General features: G+C 41.6%; 1 protein-coding gene across 5 annotated transcripts in view; it reads right to left on the reverse strand.

The window, feature by feature from the left end:
- Window positions 1-27,907, reverse strand: part of MAF (MAF bZIP transcription factor) — a 224,243-nt gene that overhangs the window by 141,451 nt on the left and 54,885 nt on the right. For 2 of the 5 annotated variants that reach the window (XR_006573390.1, XR_006573391.1), the window contains 2 exons: window positions 9,331-9,380; window positions 8,660-8,745 (listed from right to left, as the gene is read on the reverse strand). The exons of 2 other annotated variants lie outside the window; for them this stretch is intronic. The gene's annotated coding sequence lies outside the window, so the exon portion shown is untranslated. Of the gene's footprint in view, window positions 1-8,659; window positions 8,746-9,330; window positions 9,381-25,941; window positions 25,947-27,907 lie in introns of all 5 variants that reach the window. One more of the 5 variants, XM_044986922.1, reaches the window with a different exon arrangement.

The following is a 27,907-nucleotide window of genomic DNA, read 5'->3' on the forward strand; positions in this document are numbered from 1 at the left end:
TTGTTCCAGCGTCATGGCACCAGGACAGATGCTCTTTGGGAAACAAGAAGGTGCTGAATGAACTAATGAGCATACTGACATCTCAGTGGAAAAGTTTTCAGGGCTCACTCAGATTCCCATGTAGCTCACAAGGGATGAAAAGTAAATTCAGGGGGCCTGATTCTGAGGTCAGAGTGGTTCTACACCAGTGTAACTCCACTGGTTTCACTGGAGTTACTCCTGTTTTACACCAGTGGGAGAGGTGACTCAGAGACACTAGGCTTGTCCAAATGGATAGCTGTTATAGATCCCATTGCAATGCTTGACACAGGCAACCATGTTGTGTTAGGAAAGAGATACACAGAACAGCAGGCTGGTTTTATTTATTGTGGGGAATGGGTGGTGGAATTGCTGATAAGATACGGAACTAAGTCACTGATCTGAATCTAGCTCCAGGTTAATACTGACATCTGAGGGCTATTCAGTAGCTTAGGTAAAGCAAGTCACTGGTCTCCTTTCACCTGGCAATGAACAGGTGCAGGAAAGGACCAGGTGTGACACAGAAGCAAACTTATGGTGCTATCTGTGTGGGAGAAGAGAGTATAACTAGAAGGGTCAACTGGAGTGGTTTTGATGCCATAAGGCTTTGCAGTATCATAACTTTGTCTCTCGTGTTTCAGAATTCAGACCAAAAAGGCTTAGAATTGTGCTCGGAACTATCTCAACCACTAGAGAACTCACAAGTAACTTAACTCTCATTCTATTCGTGAAACGGTGCGACGCCGAGTCCTACAGTGTGCTGCTGGAATTTGTGTCATGTTATTTCAATACTCTGTCTGTAAACCAGAGGAATCTGAAACAATGTGACAAAACATCCTGCTCTGCTATAGATCATGCTGCATCACGAGTACAAGGAAAGGGTGATTTCTCCCTCATAAGAACAGAAGAACGGCCATACTGGGTCAGACCAAAGGTCCATCCAGCCCAGCATCCTGTCTACCAACAGTGACCAATACCAGGTGCCCCAGAGGGAGTGAATCTAACAGGCAATTGTAGACGGGCCGGACCCACCCCTGCAGCGCCTCCTGCTGGTGACTCCGGGAATTAGCTCGTTCCAGGCAATGGAGCGCCCTCTGCAGGCTGGTGATCCACCTGTCCTCTGGCCCCCGTGTCCCTCCCTGGACCCGGTGCCCTTTTACATGGGGGTGCTGCCCCCTGGCAGTAACCCCTTTTCTCTCAGGGCTTCCCCTTCTCAGGGAACCCCCATCCTCTATCCCTACCTTGCCTCAGTATTGGCTACTGCCAGTCATTGTCTAGCCCCACACTCTGGGGCAGACTGCAGTATCAGCCTACTCATCACAGGCAAAGGGGTTTGGACCTGCTGCTTTGGCCTACCCCTGGGCTGCCCTCTGCAACCCCTAGTACCTGTTGGCCCTTCGCTAGGCCGCAGCCTGGAGCTCCCCAGCTCCTCAGCCTGTCCCCAGCCCTGCTTCACTCAGGTATCCAGTCTCTAGCTCCCTGCAGCCAGGCCCTTCTCTCTCTGAAGGCAGAGAGAGACTGTCTTTCCTTCTGGCTTCCCTGGCCTTTTTATAAGGCCTGTGGCTCAGTTTGGGGCATGGCCCCAGTTGCAGCCACTTCCTCAATCAGCCCAGCCTTGAGAGCAGCCACTCTCAAGCCCTGCCAGGCCACTTTTAAACCCCTCACAGCAGGAGCAGGGTTTCACCCTGCTACAGCAATGATCAAGTGATCTCTCTCCTGCCATCCATCTCCACCCTCAGAAAACAGGCTAGGGACACCATTCCTTATCTATCCTGGCTAATAGCCATTAATGGACTTAACCTCCATGAATTTCTCTAGTTCTCTTTTAAACCCTGTTATAGTGCTAGCCTTCACAACCTCCTCAGGCAAGGAGTTCCACAGGTTGACTGTGCGCTATGTGAAGAAGAGCTAACGTCCAATATGGATGTTAGCTGCCGAAGATAGTAAAGTGCACATGCTCGAGTTATTTTGCTACCTTGTAAGTACCAGCCATGCAGAACCTGAATTAATGTACTTCTTGGTCCTTATCCTGCACTGAGCTCCAAGTGAGCACAACCAGATGTCCAGGAATCCATTGCATTCATTCCAGGATCAGGGCTGTGGAGCTATCTTCTGCCCTAATTCTACGTTCCCAGTCCCTCAGTGTTCGGGACTACTAAAAATTACCAGGGCTTAGTTTTACATGTCTCTGGTACGGTTACATTCAGGCATGAGCACCAACCACACACCCTCATGCCAGCATGTGCCATCACTCTTCATCCACAATCTTTATAGCTCATCTGCCGCCTAACGTGCTGAGTAGCATGAATTTGTTTCTTCTATATCCAAAGAGCTTTGTGCAATATGAGTCTCACGCACACAGACACAGGGGTTAACAGAAAGAACATTTCTATGAGAAAACTGTGAAAGCCCAGCACAAGTGATTTTTCAGCAAATTGGGCCCTCCGTGTCCAGTAGTCCTGTAGATGAACAGTGGCCTTGGAGAATGTTATATATTGAGACTTAAGCTTTCTGCTATAAAAGTCATTAGGTGTCTTTTTAAACATGTTGCAAAGAGCAAACACCATCTCCTCCTCCACCCACACTGTACACGCGCACACACACACACACACACTCTCTCACTCAGTGGGCAATTCCCCCGCACCCTCCACTATCAAGAGAAAAGTAGAGGTGTCCTTACTATGCAGCAGACTGCAATCTTCTTGGGATAAGTAGTAGGTGTATGGCGGAGTTCAAAATACAGAAAGAAACAAAATTTATATACACATACGCTCAGGCTCTGTCTACACTGCAGACCTTACAGTGGCACAGCTGTACCGCTGAAGCTGTGCTGCTGTAAGGTGACCCGTGTAGCCGCTCTATGCCAACAGGGCGGCCCCAGTGAGCAGCAGTAGCTATGTCCGTGGACAGTGTCTCCTGCCAACATAGCACTGTCGACACCGGTGCTTCTGTTGCTGAAACTTATGTTGGTCAGGGGGGTGGGTTTTTTTCCACACGCCTGACCAACAAGATATTTGTGGCACAAGAGTGGAAGAAGATATTCTCAGGAGCAGGGTGGGGTCAGTATTTCAATATCCGCTCATCCGTGATTTAATCTCTAAATTGCAAAAACATTAACATTATTGATTGATCAGACATCAGTCCAACAGGAAATTTAATTAAATTAAAATGTGTCACTGAGCAGTCCTCACTGCATCACATATAAATCTTGGGTAATAAGTTGACAAAGACAGCAGCGATTGATATTGTGTTCTCAGCTTAATTTATCCCCACCCCCCCACACACACACCATTTTATTTTCCTGGGCTGATAATGAACACGCTCACAGACTCACAGTAGGACAGACTAGTCTACAGGGCATACATCTGACACACATCGGAACCAAATGCTCCTAACTCTGCTGGCTTCTGAGAATGCTTTAACATATATTATTTACAGCTGATCTAGGCCGCACCCGGTAATGCCTCCATTCAACATACTGTTACAGGGCTGACCTACACATAGTGATTTCTAAGCACTGGGTCAACATCTTAGACTCTCTGAGTAACAGCACAGAAACAAGAAGCAGGGTCCTGAAGAAAGGATGAGGAAGACCCTTTCATTAAATCAATTCCCTTCTAGAGAGACTGCACACTGTACTAATCCACATCCTCTTGCACCAATGTGGCTACAGAAAGAGTGGTAGCTCGTTAGGAATAAAACACATAGGTGGCATTGCCTAAGCATAAAGCCAACACATTTAGATAACAGCAAGGTGCTCAGAAAAAAAATGATTAAGAAATAAGTATATACAGAACCTTCTTCCAAGTATGATACATTGTTAGAGTTGGCTGAATAGTACAAAAAGAGATTCACAAACACTGTCACAAATTTGTCAGCAAGTTTGGTTTGCTGTTATTTACGGAGGAACATATTTGCTGTAATATTATTATTACTGCTTGCCAGTATTCAGATGGCCACTGGATATTTGTGAAAACATTTGAGAATCCTGGAAACGTCATGAGTTTTAGCACAAATTAGTATTTTTTTTTATCAGGAAGGGCCTCATTTATTATCCATTGTTTGCTATTCTTGTGTTCACAAAGTTTCAGTTGCCCAAAGAAAGAGCAGAAACAATATCATGGGATTTAGAGAATAATGGATAGTGAAAGAGAGCTGTTTACAAACAAATCAGGGGCTGAAATTTGTTCAGGTAACTCTTTGAGAAAATTATGGGGGTGTTGCAGAAATCAGTTGTAGCAGAAATCACTGTCCCTGAACACTCTAAACAGAAAACGGGTTAAATTTGCAACGAGCAATATTTGCAACCAATGATCTGACCAGCTCTTTAAATCATACAGGCTATCTGTGCCTCTTTATTGGTACCATATACAGTACATAAGAGAGATTAATTTACTGACTTTGGAGATCTCTTGCACATAATATTTTTGCTTCCTTTGAACTAAATCAATCCAGCACACTGTTTTCACTTCTTAACTTCCTTCAACACCAATAACAATGCAACACTGATGGGTTGAACAGGCGTGAAAAAAGGGATCTCCCTGAACACAGGACTCTGATTGCCTCTACAGACAGAACAAACGTTTCTATCTCCACCCACACCTTTCACTTCGGGGCACAACTATGATTTGTAAGACTTATCTAAAAAGTATTACCCCTGAACGTGCTAATGACAAAATCATGAGAATGCTGATTGGTTGGCTTGACAAAGTTCATTCTTGAAAATAAATGCCTTACGAATTTGGTCCACATGTGAATAATTTTCACAGCATGATCCAAATTATCAATGAGTATTTTAGGATATTGATGGGCAGTTATGATGATAAGTATTTCAGCTCAAATCGGTCTCTAATTCATAGCTTCTTTTTAAAACTCCACACCACAGATTTAAAAAGTGTTTCTCAATTAAACAGACATGTTATTTGTTAGGCTAAATTCAGAGGTGATGCATAAGGTGATGTATGTTATGCATCTGCAAATGGGTATAAAGGAATATAGCTGAATCTCAGGGAGTACAAAGGAGTTTGGTGGAATCTAAGTTGGTGAAGTAATTTACATGCTGAGGGACCAGAAGAACGTGAGTTTGAAAAGGCTTACACATCCTTACACCCTCCGTTTAGCTGTTTTCAGTTGTGCACCCTTCCTTTCCAGGCCCTTCCTGCATAAGTTACAGACATAGACTCATTTGATATTCCTTACACCCATTTATTCGTGTATCACGCTATACACCCCTTCGGAATTTGGCCCTTTGTCTCTGCTCATATGCTTTGATTTATTTTGTGGTACTCTGTGCTGGATCTGGCATAACCAACACTAAACATCTAGATAACTTAAGGAATTGTTTCAAAGGTGAAAAATGTGGCAGTCCCCAGCCCAGGATTTCGTGGAGTCAGACTGTAAATCCAGAAGGGATCATTACGATCATCTGGTCTGACCTTCTCTATAACACAGGCTAAAGAACCTCACCCAGTAATTTCTGCATGAACCCCAGTTTGGGCTATAGCATATTTTTGAGAAAGCCATCCAGATTTGACCTAGACACTGCAAGTGATGGAGAATCCAAGTCCCTACGCAAGGTGTTCCAATGTTTAACTACACACATGTTAAAAATCTGCATGTTATTTCTGGACTGAATTTGTCTAGCTTCAGTTTCCAGCCACTTGTCATGCCTTTGTCTGCTAGACTGAAGGGCTATCTACTGTCAGATTTAAGTGGTGTGGCATGGGCATTCTGAACCAGAGTCTTCGGGTCTTGCATCCGAAGAAGTGGGTATTCACCCACGAAAGCTCATGCTGCAAAACGTCTGTTAGTCTATAAGGTGCCACAGGACTCTTTGCTGCTTCTACAGAACCAGACTAACACGGCTACCCCTCTGATACTTGAACCAGAGAAGACTTTCCCTTTTTGGAAAGTCTTGTGAAGGCTTGCTTCAGCGTGAACAGACACACCTGCTTAACATGTCACTTAAAATGTGCTGGCAAAAAATAGTTTGTTTTTCAATGATATTACTGGGTGGTTGTTGTTTTAATCCAGTGACATTGAGATGACATGAGCAATGAGATATATCTAAATATGTATTGCACTTGAAAATTCTTCTTTAGAACAATAGTGGAGGCATAATTCAGTGCACCGAAGCACTAGTCTATGTCACATTCAGTGCAGACACTGAACAATGTCCCTTTAGAAAGGGCACAGGGTGAGAGTAGCTTTATGACACTATTGATTTATTCTGTGCCTGCAGTTAAAAACTATACCCAGACAGACAATAAAAATAACTGCTCTAACCATATAACAGCTTCCTGCTACTAAAATGGATTTTACGCTTAAAGTCGCAGTGGGCTTTTCTTTATTTTTTTTTAAGTTTCAATTAAATAAAAAATATATAGAAATTATCAGCATTGTTCTGAGTGGTATTGTCCTTCCTCTGGTGTCCTGCATGTTTAATAAAGCTGGGATTTATTTCTCTGCACTCATGGGTTTGGTTGGAATGAACTAGTAGACACAATAACCTAGTGTGCAGCGGGTTAGTTAGGGAATCTGTGTTGAACTATGTCCACAAATAATTAGTGCTAGTCTGAAATGGACTTAAAATACAAGATAAAAATCGATTATGGCCTCTGTGGTCAACTAGGTATGTTGGTGGAGAGGCCTTAGCCTCAGATCTGAATTTAAAAATAATCACTGCAGTGACAAGACTCCTGGCAACGTTGACTCAACCCTTCATAATTCAGAGCAAGCTAACAGGCCATATTTTCAAATTTAGGTATGTGCAACACACAGGCATATTTTTGCATGTGCTCAGTTGGAAATTCTATGTCTAGTTACTTGCGAGTATATGCGGTCGTTTGGATGAAATCTTAAAAATGGAAGCCCTGTCTGCTCTGAAAAGATACTAATGAACCCGTGACATTTTTTGTAAGAGTATAGTCCCAGAGCTTGTCTACATGGCCCCTCCGTGGAAACTACAGGGGGCGAGTTGTAGCGTACACTGAAATGTTGCGCTGTAACGGCCTCGTGCAGACCCTACACGCTAACCTGGGAAGATGTTAATGTGAACTAGATATCTTTGAGTTCATTCTAGAAGGGTCTACATGGGGCAGTTACAGTGCAACACTTTATTGTGTGCTGTAACTCACACTGCTGTAGTCTGTACTATGGGCCCATGTAGACAAGCCCCTAGAGTTCCTGACCAAAATTCCTGAGACTTGGTTGAAAATCTTGGGCAACTGACAGCCTGCACACTGCAGGGTCAGTACAATAGGTTTATGGAAGTCAGAGACAGAAAAGATCTTCTGCATATCACTCAGCACATCTGCTGAAAAGTAGAGGATGTATTTCCCCACTAAAGGACATATCATCTATTAAATGGTTACTATCAGGTATTAAATGGTTACTACAGACTGGCAATATTTGTTAAAACTGACATCTGGGAGTCAGGGGACCAAGATAACTTATTTGCTGTGTGACCTTAGGCAAATCACGACCACGCCCTGCCTAAAGTTCCCCATCTGGGAAGTGGGGACAATGATTCTTAATCACCTTTCAAAAGGGCTTTGGGATCCACAGACAAAAGGGGCTATGTAAGTGCAGAGTATTGTTACACAGTAGAACCTCAGAGTGATGAACACCTCAGGAATGGAGGTTGTCCGTAACTCTGAAATCTTCATAACTCTGAACAAAACGTTACGGTTGTTCTTTCAAAAGTTTACAACTGAACATTGACTTAATGCAACTTTGAGAATTTACTATTCAAAAGAAAAATGCTGCTTTTAACCATGTTAATTCAAATGAAACAAGCACAGAAAAATTTTCTTTACCTTGTCAAATCTTTTTGTAAACTTTCCCTTTATTTTTCAGTAATTTACGAATAACACAGTACTGTACTGTACAGTATTTGCTTTCTTTCTTTTGGCCTGTGCTGCCTGATTGGATACTTCTGGTTCCAAATGACGTATGTGGTTGACCGATCAGTTCATAACTCTGGTATTCATAACACTGAGGTTCTACTGTAATCCTTTATCTATTCTTAGCCAAAAGGGCATTTGTCACCCTATAAAATTGTAATTTGTGTATGAGAATGTCCAGGAGCATGTACTAAGGTACTATTACACGTATAACACAAGCAAAGCCTCTTCTATCAGTGACAGGGAAGAGTAAAAGACTCATTAAATCCATAAGACACCTTACCATGCCGACATAAAACTTACGATGGAAATGTTTAGCTAATACAGGGATGGGTGCTAACGTTTATAGAAATCCCTAAGATGGTCAGAGGGAGGAAAGAGAGAGAGAATCTGTTATTGCAATGCCATGTGCTTTGTATTGGTTTTATGATTTCAGTACATTTTGTCTGAATGACATATAACGTGTGATACTGTAACCTGGCCTGCTGTCCCCTGAGATGCTCTTGGACATTAGATGATTTCATCTGCAGTGTTTTTATACAAGCGAGCAAATACTGTAAAAAGGGAACCAAGATCCATGAAATATTGGTGGCGGGGGAGAAATCATGATCAAGAGCTCCATATTTGGGTCAGGATTTTCTTTCCTCATTTGGGGGAGGGGGGAGTTCATTTTAGATGAATTATAGGTCACATTTTAGCATAAAATCGTTTAAGTCAGTGTTCAAACATTGTTTTACCTGATTTCTATATACAAATCCTGTGCTCTCAAATCCAGCAGTTGAGTGTTGAGGAATCTTCTGCCTTTTAGCATTTGCGGTGAATCCTTGATGGGAAAATAAACAATCTGAGCTCAGTTCTTGCTTTGGGTGGGATTTTCATGGGCTTTGTTAAACTGAAAACACTGATCATGATACATCATTACATCCTGCGACTTCTAGTACATAGAATTTTTTAAGACTGATTTAAAAAAAATCCAACAAGATCAGAGATGGAAATAAAATAATCTCATAAAATGGCAGGGAACAATTATATATGCTCAATATTTTCAGAACTGGGGTCAGCCTCTTATTAAGATTAGGCCTCCCCAATGGAAGGGATTTAGGACTGTGATATACCATTTCAACAAGAGTCTTTCCACTGGGGGTAACTATGCATCACTTTCATTTCTGGAGATTGGTCCTGCTTTGAGCAGGGGATTGGACTAGATGACCTCCTGAGGTCCCTTCCAACCCCAATATTTTGAGTTTACATCCATATAAAGGACTTTCTCCTCAGAGGATCCCAAATACTTAGCAAGCCTTACACTGAAGCCAGCAGGGTTACACACATGAATTAAGTTACTCAGGTGCAGGATCTGATCCACATACATTCCATAGTGTAAGAGACAACCCATACAGAAGTAACTCACCCATTTGAATTTGCTTCAGGCTGAAACTTGGCACACAGAGGATTCTCCATCTGGCAGGAGCAAATGGCATTTGACAAAATGTATTTTTTAAAATCATTTGGACTTTTTTCTCTAAGTTGGCAAAGCCACAGACCAAACTAAACATTTTTGTTTGTTTGTTTCACATACTTTTTTGTCTGGTTGGGGCGGGGGGAGCAGAGGGGAAGGAACCTGAACAAAAACAAGCAAAACGTTTTAAAAAAATATCTGAATACATTTTGCAGACAATTGAGAACACATTCACATCTCATTCTTGAAATGCCTGAATAAATTCTCTACATTCCTTCCCACATGTACAAATTCTCTTGCACCGAGATGAGCATATACAACTAAATCCTGTTCCCATCCAATGGCCAAACTGCTGGTCCTGCTGGTCCCTATTCCCATCCAGTAACCAAACTACTGGTACAGTCTCTGGGGGTTTCCTAGGTTAGACAGCTATGAAGGCTTCTTCTTATTCAGAGGCAGTAACAGCCCTTAGCAGCTGCTGTGTATTGTGGGTTTAGGTATTACATGGTGCCTCCTTTCCAAGGATGGAGTTTGTGATTGCCTGACATGCTGGCTTAGGGCAATTATGTAGGGGGTTGCTCTCAGCATTTGTCCCTAGATGAACAGCTGACATTTAGCTCAGACAGGGAAGTTATTTAAAGGGGCATCATGGCTTGAATAAATCAGCCTGTTGCAAGGACTGTACCAGCAGCTTCTCCAGCCTGGGAGTGAAATCCTGACCCCAATGAATGGGAGTTTTGCTGCTGACTTTAACAAGGCCAGGATTTTACCTTGGATGTCCAAGGGGTTCTGTAGATACATAACACTGGATAAGACCTTATGTTGGACCTTCTGGTGTTTGAAAGGCTACTTTTTACAATGGCTGATATAGTCATATTTGAAAGTTGGTTGCTAGGCACAGAAACAACCTCACAAAAGCCAAGCATGACAAATTAACACAACACATTTGACTCTGCCCTTAGCTACAGATATATATATATGGGTGTATACCACAGCATAGCTTGATAATTGCAACTGTGCATGTTTACACAGCAACAAGTTATTTAAGGCACATGGGCTCATTCATGTTCCTGAGAGTTTCCATTATTAAGATGTTCGATGGGATGGTGCTTCCTAATTGTAACAAAGATGCACCAAGTCACTGCATGCTTCATCAGGAATGGAAACCATTCTTGATCCCCACTGGCAAGGTAGGGACACCTATCTGGCAGTAAAGTGGACTTGAAACAGCCAAAAGCAATGAAACTGGAAGTAAAGACTTGCATACTATGCCCTTAACTCAGCCAGCTGTAGCTCAGCATTACAGAGGACTCCAAACAGCCTGTGTCTTTGTGATGTACATTACCATATGGGATGCAATACACAGGCTCCATAGCGTGAGCTAAAGACAGTGTCAGCATCAGCTCACTGAATTCACATGCTTTTGTCATATCCTTGCTATTATTTACACATAGCTTCCTGTAGGGCTGAACAAACTTGCTTTGCCTCATTTCATATCCACCCCAACCCCAGGACTGTGGAAGAAAGGAGAAAAGGCAGGATCGAGAGAAAAATACACAAACCACAATGATGGAGCAGAGAGTGGGTAGAATGAAAAACAAATACAGACACAAAAAATAAGCACAGTACCAAGCCTATTCTGCTCTTATACTGGCTTTAGACCACTGTCTTTCATTTCCTTTAATGGGATCACTTCTGATTTATACCGGTGTAAGAACAGAAATCAGTCGTATCATATATATATATATTTATATCCCCAGACAAAAGCTACATTAAGATGGAGTTAAGGTTGAGGGTCTGTATTAATAATTTAAAATGAAAGATTACAGGGATGTGGCACTTATCCCAAAACCAAAGAAATTCAGAGTTAAGGTGAAACCTAAAAGAAATCCATACATGTTAAAGTTTTGAAAGGCAGTTAGGGCACCCAAACCTTAACTCCACACAGTAGTGACACCATGCAAAAGCCATAAAGGATTACTATCCAGGCATTTTATCATTTGTGTTCCCAGATTAGATTAAACTGATTTTTAAAGACATATTTGATTTTTTCCCCTCCCTCGTGGTATTGCTACAGGGCAGAGTTAAGGTTATGGTGCCTCCATTATATTGTATATTTACAGCACCCACTTATGCCAGTTCAGCTTGTGGTGGGTTCTTCTACATCTAATAGCTAATACAGGGGCTACAAAAACTTGTTTCCTTTTAAAATGTATTACCATTGGAAAAAATATTCTTTTAAATTACAGGACACGTTCCTGAACTCAAAATAGGATTGTGCATCTAAAAATAAAGAAAATTTGTCAAGGTTTTATGATCCTTTCAATCTAGGAGGCTCATCATCTGTAGGTTCTTGCATTTCATTTTCTAAGGACAGTTAAGTGGGAAGATAGATAGAAAAGGTGAAGATGAGACAGACTCGATGTATTTATGTCACATTGTATGAGTACAAGTAATCAGAGAGACCATTGTATTTCTCAAAGAAATTTTGTTTCTGCTGGAATGTGTTTAATTTGAACTAGAAGTATGGAAATGGCTATTTGAAACTTAGTGATCTGGTCTTTCAGGAATACTCAGTTCACTAGCTGGGTACCAGCTGCCAAGTGATGCTATCAGTTGATTAAAACACAGCCTGCCAGCTTCCTGCTTGCTAAGACTAAGTACGATCTGATTGGGAATTCTCAAGTCCATTACGGAATGACTAGTCCATCACTTAAATCACCGCACACCATTTTCCCATGCATCATCTAGTTTACTTTGCTAATATCCACACGACAGCTAAATATTGATAAAGATTCCTACAGCTGTCTGCCAGCACCATATTCTCTTGTATGCAGGTTATCCTCATCCTTCCATTTTTGAGTACCTAACTTGAGATGCCTGATAGGGGCCACATATCCAGAAAGTGCTGAACACCCACACTATGAAAATCAAATCTGTTTTAAGGGGTCTCAACCTGAGTGTGCCAAAAGTGAAGCACTGAAATTACCAGTCACTTCTGAAAATCTTGGCCACTAAGTATCACTAAATACACAAATTATTAACTTTCTCATCTGTTTCATATTTCAAACTCAATCAGACAAAAGTCTCCTATTTAGGTGCTGGCTTAAAGAGGCAGGAGGAGTGATTTGGGGCCTGAAATGCCGAAAGCTAAAACTGAGATAAACGTTAGTTGAAGAAAAGTTATCATGTTGTTATCTGTGTCATTTATTGTTCTGCTTGGATGTCTTCCATATTCCTTGAGGACTAGTGCCCCACTCCTGAGACCTCATGCTGTAGCCACTGTCTGTCTGGCGGAAGAAGGGTGGATTTAGCTCTCTTGAAAGTCAATCAATGTTGCTTCTTTGAACAGCCTGTAAAATCACCCTTCTTACTGCCTTCTAGGACTCAGAGAGACTTGCAGTGGCTGATAGGGGATCTCTACACTAGTTTCCAGTCCAGGAACCCTGGGACAAGAAGCCAAGGTCAACTCTATTAGAGACCTTGTAGCTGCCACTCTGGACTTCTTCCTAATACTAATCTTTCTTCAGGCCTTTTCCTCAGTCCCGTCCTGGGCTCTTTGTAATGAGGAGCATACCGCAGGGAGGCTTCTCCACAGAGAGCCAGTTCATGGCCTTGTGTCAGGGTCAGCCACGAAAGCTTGCTCCAATCCTGTGTCTTCCAGGTATCTTCCCTCCCTGGGCTTCCCTCTTTCCCTGCAGGCCTTCCTGTTCCCCACAGGTCTTTCCACTCTCTACTCCACTCTATTCCTCAAAGAGTGACTACAGTGTTCTTCCCTCTCTCCCAGCAGCCCCTCAAACTTCAGTTCCCAAGACCCCTTAGGCTTTACTTTCAAAGCTTCTTGGGATTTATTGCCTTCTGCTTCCCCCTGCCTAGGAGGACCCATCTCTGGTCTCTGGCCTCCCAGGCTTCTCTCAGCTTTTAGCCCAGGTCAGGAAACTCCCAGCTACATTTCCCCAGGTCTCCTCCCTGGCCTTTCTTTCTTTATGAAGATCCAGCTCCTCCCTAACTGGCTTTAATCACCACTTATGCCTAATAGTACTTCATGTGCCTCCCAGTAGCCTAACTGGGCTCAGGCTCCTGCTAACCCTTTCACTGCTTGTGTGGAATATACCACCCTATTGCACATTACAAAATGGAAACTTAATCCAGTTTTGTGAAATGTTCACAAAGATTCAAGAAGCTTGTGAGTGAAGCTAGGTCACACTTTAAACAACTTGGGCTGAGTTGTGTGTTTTCACATCAGAATCACATGTGGTATTTAATGGTTTAGATGGAATGTCTGTGAATGATCATTAATCAGTAGTACCCTATTGAATTTTAAAGAACTGCTGACTCTGAGGGCAGATGTGAGGAAAGCTTGGTTCTCATGATTTGTTCTATATAAAGCAAGAAGCTATCAGTGTGAAATTGCAACCTGGTCCAAAGTCCACTGAAGTCAATAGGACTCTTTCCATTGATTTCAATGGTATTTTGGATCAGGTCCTAAAGGCACGGCTGTCACACTGCAGACAACCCCCACTAATGCTGTGCTCATTGCAGTATATACACATGGTCTGTAAAGCCTCTGCTCTAGAGAGTCAAACTCATCAGAGATTTGAATACAACATAATGTGTTCCACATCAGTTTTGACAATGCTCAATAAATACCACTTTACCAAAAATCAGCAAAGGTGAATGCTCTCTGTTAGTACATCAGACTGACTAATGAACAATTTGTCTGCTTAAATCTAATAAACCAAGCACTGAAAAAAATCTTATCCTAACAGACCGGCACATAAGCTGAAGGGTGGAGCTAACTAAAGAGATATGGAAAAGGTGAATAAGAATCTCATAATATTTTTTTTAAATGGAGGATTGGAGACTTGCTTTACAAAAAATGACCTGTTTAGGGAAAGGATAAGCAGCTTTTCTGCGAAAGAAAGAAAGAAAGAAAGAAAGAAAGAAAGAAAGAAAGAAAGAAAGAAAGAAAGAAAGAAAGAAAGAAAGAAAGCAAACTTTGTGGTTCTGTTTCCTAATATGCCATGTTGACAAAGAACGAAAGCATTCTTTCTTTAACCCCTCTTCTTGGCAATAATATCTAGCCACTAATTAAAATCATTTCAAAACATGTCTGAAGTATTATTTCCTCAGGCAGTTTTATTATGTAAACAGTTGTGTACACTTAGAAGTTATTTTAAAGATAAGATGGGGGGATTTTTTTTTCTTCTCTGAGTCAAGATACAAGAGCACATCTGAGGGAAATTTCTGAGAAAAGCTAACAGTCCTCTGGAGCTAGTGCTGGAGTAGTGCCCTAAACAAACTCAAGGAACAGTGTAATGAGGCAGTGATTTATTAAGCACTAGGCATCTCTCACAGCAGTGTAGTATGTTGTAAGAAACAGCAAAAAGAAGAGTCAATAATCATGCTACCTCCTTCTCAAGTGTTTCTGGCTATTACTAGCTATGGGGTCTTACAGCGTGACACTGTAACGTGCCTATAGCCATGTCCCAAGCTGACAGACTGGTAAATGATCTTTGGGCAGCTACATTAAATCTCCTACTGAAAGTCCCCATCCTGACTAAACTGGGCGAATCTCTCAAAAATAAATAGGTATTATGAACTTTTGCCTAAATACACATTTGAATTTATGCTGGCTGTGTTATTGCACCTTTTGTATTTGTTTTCTGTGAATAGACTAACAAATAAGCTTACTGACAGGAGTGTTCATGGAAACAGTGGGTAAAATCTTGGCCTCACTGAAGTCAATGGTAAAATTCCCATTGATTTTAACAGGGGCAAGATTTCACCATTGAATTTTAAGTGAATGTTAGAGACTACTCATGGAAAGTAGATTCTATAGTCTATACACATGTTCATGAGTATTTGCAAGGGAAACTTCATCCTAAGAGTTACACTCACCTTATCAAGGAACAGAAACATACCATGTGACCTCTATGTCCAATCACAGTAAATCAACACAGCTCCAGTTCTCAATATTGAATATTTGCAACAAACTACTTGTGTTCTGATAGCTTTTTAATTTTATTTTTTGTTCTGGTAATCTATGCCAGCAGGGGTGCCTAGAGCATTGGGTAGGTGCCACTTTTTTAACTTTTGTATAAATATTTAACTAAGTAAACCTACAGACCTAGATTTATCATAAGACTTGTTTGGTGAATAATTTTGAATAACAAATACATTTAAGAAAATCACCTTTGGACTAACTGAGCACACATGCAAAAAAAAAAAAAAAAGCCCAACGCTAAATTGCTATGAATTACTCAGCTCTACCTGTGGCAATGAAAAAATAGCAAGAATGTTAGGGTTCTTCTTTGTGTATTAAGCCTTCAATTGATAGAGAATGGATATTAACAAAACAAGATATTCATCAGTATTCAATTCACCAGCTGCCTGACTATTTAAACTAAAATTACCAGCTAGCTCAAAATTCTTACTAGTGAATCATGCAATCTAAGCCATTCTGATATTGATCGTTAACACTAATTGCCCAGCTGCCATTTCTGAAATCCCTTACATCTCCCCCCTTTCTCTCCCCCCACACTTGGTAAAAAAATCCCCTAGCTTTTTTTAACTTTGCCAAAATGGAAGAAAATGGCCAGTTCCTCTGCATCTTTACCTTCTTCCAACCAAAAAGGAAGATTTTTTTTCAGTTTCCTTTAACAATGAAGTCTCTCAGTATGCTGCATGAGTGAAAGTCTGTATATATTAACATAATAAACAAGGGAAGTAAAATACTTATATTAGTAAGACAAAAAAATCTGGAGTGAGAGGATAAAATCCCAGCTTTACTGAACTCAATGAGAATTTTGCTGTTCACTTCGGTGGAGCCGGGCTTTCACCTGTACTTTCAGAAATGATCACAAAGGTATGCCCTACAGATCACAATGCACATAGATACTGAGAAAAGCTTGCAAAGGCTACCCAAATTCTATTACAGCACGAGGGCCTAATCAGACAAGGTACCTAAGCATGCATGTAACTTTAAGCACACAAGCTGTCCCACTGACTACATATGGGCTTGAGCACCTTGCTGAATCAGGGCCCTATTCTATATATGGCAATTTCTAGATTTGTTGGCACCGCTGCTTCTTGGACTTTCCTGAATTTTAGCAATGAAACAGTTTCTTGCAATGTGTTTTTATAACATACCCATAAATGTTGCCTTTTTCCAAATATCATTGAATGTCACAAGGGATTCTATTGGCTGAATATTTTTTCATAAACAAGATTTTTATTTTAAAATGTAGATGAGGACATTCGGAGATGGGGGGTGGAAATAATGGGCTCGATTCTCAGTTGTGAAGCAGTCACTTTGCACCTTACCACCAGTGGAATCTGCCCAAAGAGCTGACTTAACCTGCCCTGGAAGGATCACGGGAGTGTAGGAAAATCCTCTTGCAGAGTAGAGCTGGTGTAGAAGCTCCTGTGTCACCCCCACTCTCTTCTGCCAGAAGGGCAGGGGAATGAGGGTGTGGCTGGAGAAAAGAAGTTGTGCTCTGGATGCTGCTTGGGACCATAGCAACTGGTGTAAATTGCAGATGGCTTCAGGCTGCTCTAACAGATGCGGAGTGACTGACACCGCACACCTCAGGCCCAGATTCAAGGGAGTAGCAATGCTAATTTCACAAAAATTCAGCCAGAACTCAGGTCTGGCCCAAACTTTTATCACACAAATAAACAGATCTACTGCAAATGAAGAGGACATTACTGACAGTGTCATAAAGCAATACATAATGTTGCCAAATATGATTACGTACAGGCATTGAGTATCTATAATTCGGCTATAGCCTTCTATTCTTTTCTACACAAACTTTAAGCAGATTTAAAAACCCTTCACTTGCTTTACCCTGCATGTTATGACATAATCAAAGGATCCTGCAAGTTAGCTGGAGGCCAGAAAAAACACTGATAGATATAACTCATAGTTCTGGCGGAAGCAGGAACTATAAACTTACGGTAACAATGTATATGGTCAAATAAAAGCTGCTCCACAATAAACAAAAAAATCTCAAAAACACCACTGTCAATCCCTCTCAAATCATTTTACCCTTTCAGTATTGCCTTACCCATTAACTAATCTCAGTCACTGGAGCTGAACAAATAATTTGCAACAAATAATTTATCTTATGAATTTAGCCTCCGCTTCTTCTCTCAGAACACATTGGAGCAGATGGCAATTTCTTAAATTTGATTAATCCTCTCTCTTCCCCAATTCTATGAATTGAGAGAAAACAATTCTCTTGCATTCGTTATCTGAGCTGTATTGGAAGTGGTAATTGGTCAGATGAGTCATGTGGTATACTTTCTGTTCCCTGATTGGATGAGTGAAAAAACACGGTCTAATTTGTAATTCATTTTCCATTAAAAATCATGTCAGTAAAACCCCAGCCTATGAATGTTTGCAGGAAGCAAACACAAAAAGTGCAGTAGAATAGCTAAGCCAATTCATTTCAAAATTCTAGTAAATATTTGGGGATAATGTTTTGCAACATTCGTACAACTCTCATTGGTGATTGTGAAAAACAGCTTAGACACAGACACACATTTCAGATACATTCATACCATATTGACTGCCAAAGAAATTGACATATGCAAAGTAAAACTGATGCACAGAACAGCTATAGTACAAGCAGAAACTCCAAAGCAAATTCCCAATGTATCTCAACAATTCCTTGTGGCAAAAGAGCGACCCTGGCCTTGTCTAAAGTGGGCTTTTACCCAAGTTAGAAAACTACTTTTAAACTAAAGTGAAAGACAGAAACTGCTTTAGCTGGAACTAAAATGATTTAGCTGGTAAGTGTGTTTTTCTAACAAAATTTTACATTGTTTGACCACATCTGCACTGCCTTCTCCGTTTTAACTGAAAACAGGATTAAACTATTTTGAATTTAATTCTTTGTCCTTGTGTTGATGTCAGTACAGGTGCCAACTGCGATGGAGATTTTTGTGATGTGAGAATGTCTTTATTTGGAAATGGACTGAGATCACTAGTAATTTTCACCCAGGTCACCAGATTGATAACAGTGCTATGTATGTGTTCCACTTCTTTGTCCAACCATTTTAATAGTTAGGAATGTTTCCCCATGGTATTAAAAATATTTGCAATAAACAACACAGTGACATAAACCCTGTCTAGCACTGCATCTGAATTTCTTTGCATCTTTAAATGGCTTAGCTGTAATTACAGAAATACAGTAAATGTTTGATTTTGTGACTATGAAAACAGTCAGACATTATTTGTGATTTATGCACCATAACCATGCTGGATTTTCAAGTAGAATGGGCGCCTAGAAATTACTGAAAAAGGTCATCTCTTCCTTTCTATCTGCAGCTAATGTAATACAAAGCTTTCTATCTCAGGAAGACTCAAAGTCTGATTTGGAATTTCCTGTTGAATGGCTTTTCTGTATATAAATCTCATAAAGACACACTGATCCTTTAAACTTCAGCATTGACGCTGAAATTATGCTGCATGTCAAAATTACATCAAACAACTGCATTTATTTCCACCAGAAAAATATGATTATTTCACTCTCGTTTGCATTACATTTTTTCCCCATCATAATGCTGACTTTGAAATTCCCTTTAGGTCTGGACACCCAGGAGTGTACTTTTTTAAGTCAGTAGAAAAGAAAGCTTTCATTATATTTGATAACTTTTTTTTCCTCCTTGATTCGAATGCTATAATTGAACTGGAGAGATATTACGAACTTCATGTTTTGCCAATCTCCATGAAGGACACCTCTTAATTTCTCTGTCTTTTCACTGAACCTTTTGATTTGATAAAAGTGGCTTTAAGGTATCTTTCCAAAGAGGACAACTGAGCAGATTCATTTTAGCAATCTCTCCTTAAAGAATACCATTTTCTTAATATTTCCAAATACAGGGCATTATCCTGCACCAACTGAAGTTAATAGGATTTTCTCAGTTGATTTCATTGGAATCAGGATTGGGTACAGAATCTCTCTCTCCTGCAATCATATGTATATTTCAGAATATTAATTGGTTTCTACATTTTCCCACCTAAAGAAAAAACATTTTAGAATAAGACAGCTTAAAGTGTGACTAAATGTAGAGTACTAAAAAGAAGTTAAGTGTCTTCCAGAAACATATTAGGTTATATTCACGTCCCTAATAAATTTTTCTTTTCCCCCCTGTTGCTTAGTCTTATACAGTCACTGATTCTGCTATCTTTAATTTTTCCCACTATTGGCCATAAGTGAAACTCACTTGGGAAACCCTGGATAGATAGTTCATCTGTTTTCTATGAAGTTGTCTAATTCATCCAAACTCACTCTCATTACCAATGGAGAATTTAAAGGTGGGATTTGGTGGGATAAAATTCTGCTAATTTAAGATATTGTTAATACTAGTAATAAATTACCACATTATTAATACAAATAGTATGTTTACTATATTATGATCTCTTTGGAGAAGACAAGGAGCCTAATGTCAATCAGTGCCAACATGAAGGAAGGGCTGTATCATATAGGGTCAGATCTTGACCTCTTTACTCATGTGGAGTAGCAAAACCATTGGGGCTGAAATCAAAGGGGACATAATTTTACCCATTGACTTCAGTGGGATTTCTGATGGAGTGGGGTGTTACTTCACATCAGTAAGGATGTAAGAATTTGGCCCATAGATGGTAAGTGTGGAACTCCTACGCACAGGCCATTATCTCTGTGTTGTTCTCCTTATCGCGAATGCACTAGGGCAGATTATGCTGGTGCTCTGTACCCTCTTTCCCTAAAAACAGAAAGGCAATTTCTCAAACATTTCTGTAATAAATAAATAACACGATCTATGGTCCCAATCCTGCAAAATGCTTCATTTCACTCACTGAACAACACCACTGAAGTCAACAGAACTACGCGTGGGGTGAAATCCGGGCTCCAGTGAAGTCAATGGCAAAACTCCCACTGACTTTCATGAGGCAAGGATTCCACCCTCAGTGCATAAAGTTAAGCATGTGTGTAACCCATTGCCGTGTGAAGGCCTATTTATGTACTTACTCACTCTATGTTAGGTGCTTATATGGCCCCTATTACCATAGCCTCTGCATGCCCCACCATCACACACACATCTATCAGTCATGAGGTTGGGAAGTACTCTGATTCCCATTGTATGCATTGGGAGTAAGGCTGAGACACACCCAATGACTGACTGAAGGTCAGACAGGAAGCCTATATGTTCGAGGACAGAACTGAACCCTAGGCCTCTAGAATCCAGGCTAACACCCTTACGATTAGGTCATCCTTCCTCTCAATCCATTTTCCTCCTTCTCCAGCTCTTCCTCTCCCAGTCTCCTGGCCATTGTGAAGTGAAAGGAAGCAGTTAAAAGCACTGTGTTTGGCCTTCAGCCACAGTTCGGTTTCCCTCTTCCCGCCTTATCTTGGGTCCTCACAAATAAAATAAAGCATTACACAGTGATTTTCTTTGTACTCAGCAAACCTCTCTTCCTCTGTCTCATTCTCCCTGATACACCCCCTTTGGATTCTGGACTCACTTCTCCTCACTGGGTTCACACCTAAGTGTGTAGTAAGTCACCCAATCTGAACTCACCTGCAAGTTTCAGCAGCTCCCCTCCATAAAGAAGTATTTGCATTTCCTAATGGCAAAGGGACCCAACTTTCTATGCCAGTGTTTCCCAAATGGTGGGTCCTGATCCACCAGTGGGTTGCAAGAAGGGTCTAGATGGGTTGCCACCATCTCAAACCTGCCCCAGACCCTGCAGTACCTGTCACTGTCTGCAATCACTCCCCGAGGCTGCCCAGGTACTCCCTGGAAGTGCTGCCCCTGATCCCAGAGAGAGAGGCGCCAACTGGGGCTGCAGGAGTGGGGCAGACCTAGGAAAGTGAGAGCAAAGGGATTGGGGGAAGCTGAGAGGTGGTCTTGGAGACAGGACTGGGGAGGGCGGGAGCAGGAAGCTAGAGGACCCTCTACTTTAAATGGCACTTCACAGCCCAGCATGACAGCTCCTAGCAATCGACGTATCGTCTTGAAACATTGTGGAGAGAACCATCTATAGATGTGTAAGGTAGTTCGCAAAAAAAGAAAAAATGCACTTTTAGCCTTGTTAAAATGTTTGGGAACCACTGCCCTATGGTGTGCTGCTAGTTGGTTGGTTTTTTCTTTTTTTTTTCTGTCTTTCTTTTGTTTTTTTCCTCCTTCCCTGGATTATTCTTCATCACAAGTAATTTCATTCCTGTGATGCAGAAGGAGATCCTGCCAGGAAAAAAAATCAGTTCGTTCACAAGCTTCCAGAGGTTTACTTAACAGAGTTTGCCAGCATCTCTGACAAATAGCTCACTGCAGTTTTATACAATGGATTAAATTTTTCCTTCCCATTTTCAAGCACGTACTGTAGTTACATACGGTAACACAGCCCTTTCAGATGTGAGTAGCGCAGACACAAAATTGCTCACCCCTTTAATCTCTACACAGGAGTATTCCAACCACGCAGAGACTTTTTCAGTAAATGGTACTGGTCAGATGGGAGATTGAGATGATATGTGTGTAGTGTGCCTTTTTTTCTCTGAGTCTGATCCATATCAGAAATATGACACAGGGAAGGATTGGGATTTCATGGCAGTGTGAGAAAAAGTCTCTGTTTATACTGGGTGCGCAGTCTAGAAAGGCTAAACGTGGAACTGAACCCTCTGTGGTCTTGTTAAACTGGGAGAAAGTGCCATTCTGGAAAACAGGTCAACTAACATGTTTTAATGAACACGATGTTAAACATATTTTGCTCTGTGCATGACAAAGACAGCCACATTTAACAGTGTGTTCGCTGGTTAGGTCAAACTTGTTTTTAAACCTGACTATCCTTGTCAACACTAAAAACGTAAGCACAGTTAACGTCATGTTTTCTAACATGAGACAGACAAGGGTGGTGACATGATATAGTGAGATAATGGGAAGTGTCCTTTGACAACACAATTTGTCCATTAAAATGGCATATATCCCGGTAATTATAATTTGTTTACACTGACCAGCACATAGTATCACAGCATGAATGCAGAGTACAATGTATATATATATTTATGTACAACATAACATTTGAGTAGTCCACCTGAATTTTCCATAATGTTCATAAAAGTTCCAAAGGCATTACAGCTGTTTCCCTTAATACAAACATCTCTTTAACAGCACTTCAGAAATCAGAGTTCAAAGTAATACTGAAAAAAACCCAAGCATCTCTGCACTTTGTACTATAATAAACACAGAGATTTGATCCTTTATGGGTAGCTATAAGGAATATTATTTTTCCTGAATAGTTATTACAGGTGCAGGGAAACCAGCTACAGACATGACTTTCTAAATTTCCATCCCATCTGTATAGAACACTGGAAACCATTCTTTTTGCAAAGTGTTCTGCAGCTATAGCTTATATTTTCAAGGGGGAAGAAGGCTCTTTTAGCTAAGGATAGTTGTATTTGCCTAAGAGTTCATCTGCAACTTTTTATGCCTCACTTGAAGTCATGACATAATAATTTCCATGGAAACTGATTGTGACATCACAAATAGGGTGACCAGACAGCAAGTGTGAAAATCAGGACGGGGGGGTGGGGGGTAATAGGAGCCTATATAAGAAAAAGACCCAAAAATCGGGACTGTCCCTATAAAATCGAGACATCTGGTCACCCTAATCACAAACCAAGTGTGGTGTGACTTCCGTTGGAGGAATAAATAGCAAAGGCAGGGGAACTAAAAACAAAGGGTCTTTCTACCGTGACTATGTACCCAATAGCAAAATCTGGGTCAGAAAAAGGCTTCCAATATCTGAAAGACAAAATAATAGGCAGGATTACTTCTAAATACAGCAGACAATTGTTCAGAGTTTTACATATCCCATTAATGGCTTTTTAAACTGCATTGCAGGGAGGCCTGATTAGTAAAATGTTGTGCTCACATGTAACTGAGTGGATGCAATTAACTACAGGTGCAAGGAATGCACTTACATTTCCAAATGCCTGCCTGTGGATGTACATAGACATAACTGCCCTAGGCTGCACCCATCGTTTATTTTAACTGCAAAATTACAGGGCACAAAACAGGCTTCAGGGACCCAGTGTGGTTCTCAGCTACAGCACGGTAAATCAGAGTTACTCCACAGAAATCAGTGGGGGCTACTCCAGATTTAAAATGACATCAGCGAGAAGCTGAAACTTACACCTCTGTAAGTGAGGATTTTAATGTTTACATTGGATTTGTTTGCTGGGTTGTAACACAGAAAATATCTTTAAAAAAAAAAAGAACATTATGAAGAATAAAAGACTAGACATGCACTTCAAAGAAAGCTTGTCGCTATCAGCCGACCCAGGCCCAAAGGGCTCTCTCTAACTCCAAGCACTCTGCTCTTGACAGATGTGACAGTAATCTCTGAACTTGTGATACCTGTCCCAAGGGGCCTCGCGCTAGGCTGAAGGGCCCATTATTTATGGCTGATGCGATGGAATCTGATGCGATGCCCCAGCACACATTTGAAATGTGAAAGGCAGAAGAAAGGTTTAGGTTCAAATTTGAAACAGATTTGAAATGGTCGTTCAGTGCAAATTGTAATCGGGGGAGGGTGGCAGGGACCAAGACGAAGCATTTATTTCAGCTCCCATCCTTCCGCCACCCCTTGTGATAATGGGTCAAAATGTTCCCTTCCAAGACGTGTCTGCAAAGGAAACCATGCCTTCCCCCATCCCATGCAGAAGAACAACCCCTCTGCTGACCTTGTGAAGGGTCCTCGATGGCACCAGGGCTTGCAAGGAGGGGGTGAGCTAGGACCAGGAAGAGTAAGGCTAAGGGAAGGGTAAACTACCGGGATTGTCCCTACACCAATCCCATGGGGAATCCTTTTAAACGTTAACAGAACATGAGGCATTATTAACTTCTGGGTGGAGCTACTCCACAAGGTGCAATGCACTTTGTCAGGGGCATTCCAGAGGTGGCAGTGGGTGAAGGAATCCTTGGTAGCATGGCCTCAATATCTGGCAGGACAGAGGCAGAGGCTCTGGCGCTACTGAAAATCAGGAGCGGCGCCAGGGTTTCTGGCGCCCTAGGCAGAATTTGGGGGGCGGCATTTTGTGCGCTCCCCACGGGGCGCGCGGGAGCTTCCAGTTCCGCTCCCGTCGCGCCGCCGAAGAAGGACCCTCCGCCGAAATGCCACAGGCGACAGCGGCAGTCATTGAGCTGCTCAATTGCCTGCAGCACGTCAGCAGAAGGTCCTTCTTCGGCGGCGCGATGGAAGCGGAACCGGAAGCTCCCGTGCGCCCCGAGGGGAGCACACAAAATGCCGCCCCCCCGAATCCTGGCGCCCTAGGCAACCGCCTAGGGTCGCCTAATGGAAGCGCCGGCCCTGCTGAAAATGCACTTGGACTCCACATGACAAGTCTCTAGTGGATTTTGGGGGATCTTGGACTTCTGGATCCTGAACCCATAGTTCTTCCAACCAGAGAGAAGAGGAGTGAATCCCAACCCTCCTGATGGAAGGACCTGGTGAAAACACTTTAAGGTCAACCTTGATGAGTTTTCCCTCCTCCTTGAACTCTACAAATGTTTTTTCTCATGGCAAGTAGCAAGCTGACCCATTAGGAGATGTGAAGAAAAGCCTGCTTGAAGGTTACTGGCTTCTTTGAGCTGAAGCTACCCAAATTCTTTCATGATTTTTGTATAGCACCTTATGTGCTGGGTGATGATTTTTGTATAGCACCTTATGTGCTGGGTGTGGGGGAGGGAAAGCTATTGAGTGTTGAATTACAGAGAAAGAAATCTTATAAATTCCTTTCTATTTATATTCTCAAACCACTACACATAAATCCCATAACCTCAGCTGCACTGCTTATGGTTTGGAGGGCCAAGAAGGAGGCGGAGCCACCGTGGCTTGTGCTGTAACTCTTTCAAGAACTTCGAAAACATTCCCAAAAAGCAAAAGGCAAGAAAACTACCACAGCTAAGCAGGGAGGGATTTAATCCCTGCAGCAACCAAGCACCTTGTTAGCAAGCAGAATCCCTTAAATTTGTTTTGCTATTGGGAATAACTCTCAGATCACTTGGGAGAAGATGCACTGGGCTGCCTTGGTTTAATAAACCGAGACTGAGTGGGTTCAGACATATAAAAAACGGAGACAATCTTAGACATTTGAGAGAAAGGATGTTTTGCATCTAAAACGCTAGAATGAGACTCTGGAGCTTGCGGTTCAGTTCACAGCACTGCCACAGACTTCCTGTGGGATCTGGGATAAGTCACTAGAGGCCTCATTTAGGGTATGATCCAAAGCCCTTTGAAGTTAATAGAAAGACTCCTTTTGGATCAATCCCTTAATGTCTGTGCTTCAGTTCCCCACCTGCACAATAGGTATAAAAATACTTCCTTTTTTGTTGTGTCTATTTAGATTGTAAACTCCTCAGGGCCCATCTCTTGCTACATGTATGTACAACAGCGAGCACAATGGGGCCCCAATCTGAGTTGGGACATCTAGGTGTTACTGTAATACAAATAAATAAATAATAATAATTTATTATTGCTGCATCCCTTCGCATCATAATGGGTTTCGTGACCCTCACCTTTTCTTTTAATATAACCTAAATGTTGGGCCTAGTGATTTTGCAGTTTTCTAACAAGTTCATTAATGCAATGCAAACATCCTTTGCAACAGTGAAGCTCACCAACAATACTTGCATGGTGGAATGTAACGTATTATATCATTCTGATGTACCCAGTGCAAGCTATAGCACACACATGCTGTTAGCATGCAACTTCTTAGGAAATGAAAGGTGAGTTTCTCTATCACAGGATGTTTTTTTCTAGAAATGCAGCCCCCCTGGTTTCACTGTGACAGCATGATCAAACACACCCAGTTATACAAAAAATTAAGGACCCCAAGTACAGAGTGAATTTTGACTTTATAAGGTAGAGCAAGATCATTTCTGATGTCTGGTGATACCCATTTGGAGGCAGAAAATGCCACATGGAAGAACAGGGGATGTGGGCCTCCAAAGACCCATCAGTCCCAAGGATAAGTGGAGGACCAGGGTCATCCATTGCCAACCCCACTCTGAATACTGAGCACACACCACAGATCCACTGGAATTATGGAGAAAGGGAAATTGTTTTACTTGAAGGGCTGGCGGTGGCTAGGGCTGTATTCCTTTTCTTAGGGAAAGTCTGCTGTTGGGGATGGGTGCTGGGGCAGACACCAAGAATGCTTCTCCAACCCAGCCCATGCTCCACCGAGCTCTTCCCAGACTTCCCACCAAGTCCTCGGAAAGAAGGAAATATTGATGAAGATACTGCCACACTCTGTCTGTGCAGAAGGGAGAGATCCAGGTTCATCACTTCCCTTCCCTGCATAGATCAACAATGGGACCACAGAGGTTAAATGGAATTTGGAGCTATTTTAGTCTGTTATGTTTATTCACACCAAAGCTCTTTTTACACATTGGGTTTTGAGCTGTGCAAGTGCAAGATAAAAAGCACCAATGCAATTCCAGATGTTCAACTAATATTACTTAAAAGTGACCCAATACCTCTTAGCCCCACCCTTTAAACTGCTCAGTATAAAATTATTGTAGGTCTGAAATACTTTGTGCCAATTTTCAACCTTCAGCAATAGCTGTATGGCCAACTTAGAAAAGTCTGAAAAGCAGGGTGGACTTTGTTACATAACATTAGCTATCCAGAGGGGGACACAGTATAATTAGCATGGAAATGTCATTCCTGTCATCTCTGCTTCATTTGTAACTGGTCAGTAAGCTCAGGAGAATGGCATGCACTTCACATAATACGTACAAGAACTCAGATTGCCAAGTATCCCAATTCTGGTGGGATAGCCTTGATCTACATGGTTGACCTTGGTATTGTAGAAGTTCCAACTGTGCCTTAAAGCAGCAATGCATCTATTCAGGGATAGCCAGAGCATCGCCAATTGTTGTCTTAAGGACTACGGAATGCTGGAGGTAAAGAGAGAGGACTTCTCTGGATGATGGAAGCTCCTGACACCCCTCTAGAGTAGCATGGTGTCCCACTGTATCACACCATACAATAATAGGATTTGATGTTATTCAGAGATAGGCACTTTCCACTGACAATCTTCTCTATACACATCTGCAGACATTCTTTTGGTCAATCACTGTACCGTATGCTGCCAAACTGAGACCACTAGAAGACAAGAATGACCTGAGAGTACTGGCCAATGACTTTGTTACCCTTCCCTTTTAGCAGAGCTCCCAGAGGAGCAAAGTTTAATTTAATTCAAATACACGTTGCTACTCTCTTCAGCAGATAACCACTATTTTTAAATCTCTCCATTGGTTTCCAGTAAAGCACCAAATCAACGTTTAAGATTTTACTGCTTACTTTAAAAATACTCAATCACACAGGTCCAGTTTATCATTTAAACATTTTGTCACTCATTTAGATCAAAAACTACTGTCTGCTAAGCTCTCTCCATAGAATCAACTGAAATCATTTGGTCTCTGTGCCCTTTTGCTAGTGGCAAATACATCTGAAACGATGTAGGGGAAAACAAAA

Source organism: Mauremys mutica, chromosome 14 (genome assembly GCF_020497125.1).
Source record: "Mauremys mutica isolate MM-2020 ecotype Southern chromosome 14, ASM2049712v1, whole genome shotgun sequence".
Classification (NCBI taxonomy): Eukaryota; Metazoa; Chordata; order Testudines; family Geoemydidae; genus Mauremys; species Mauremys mutica.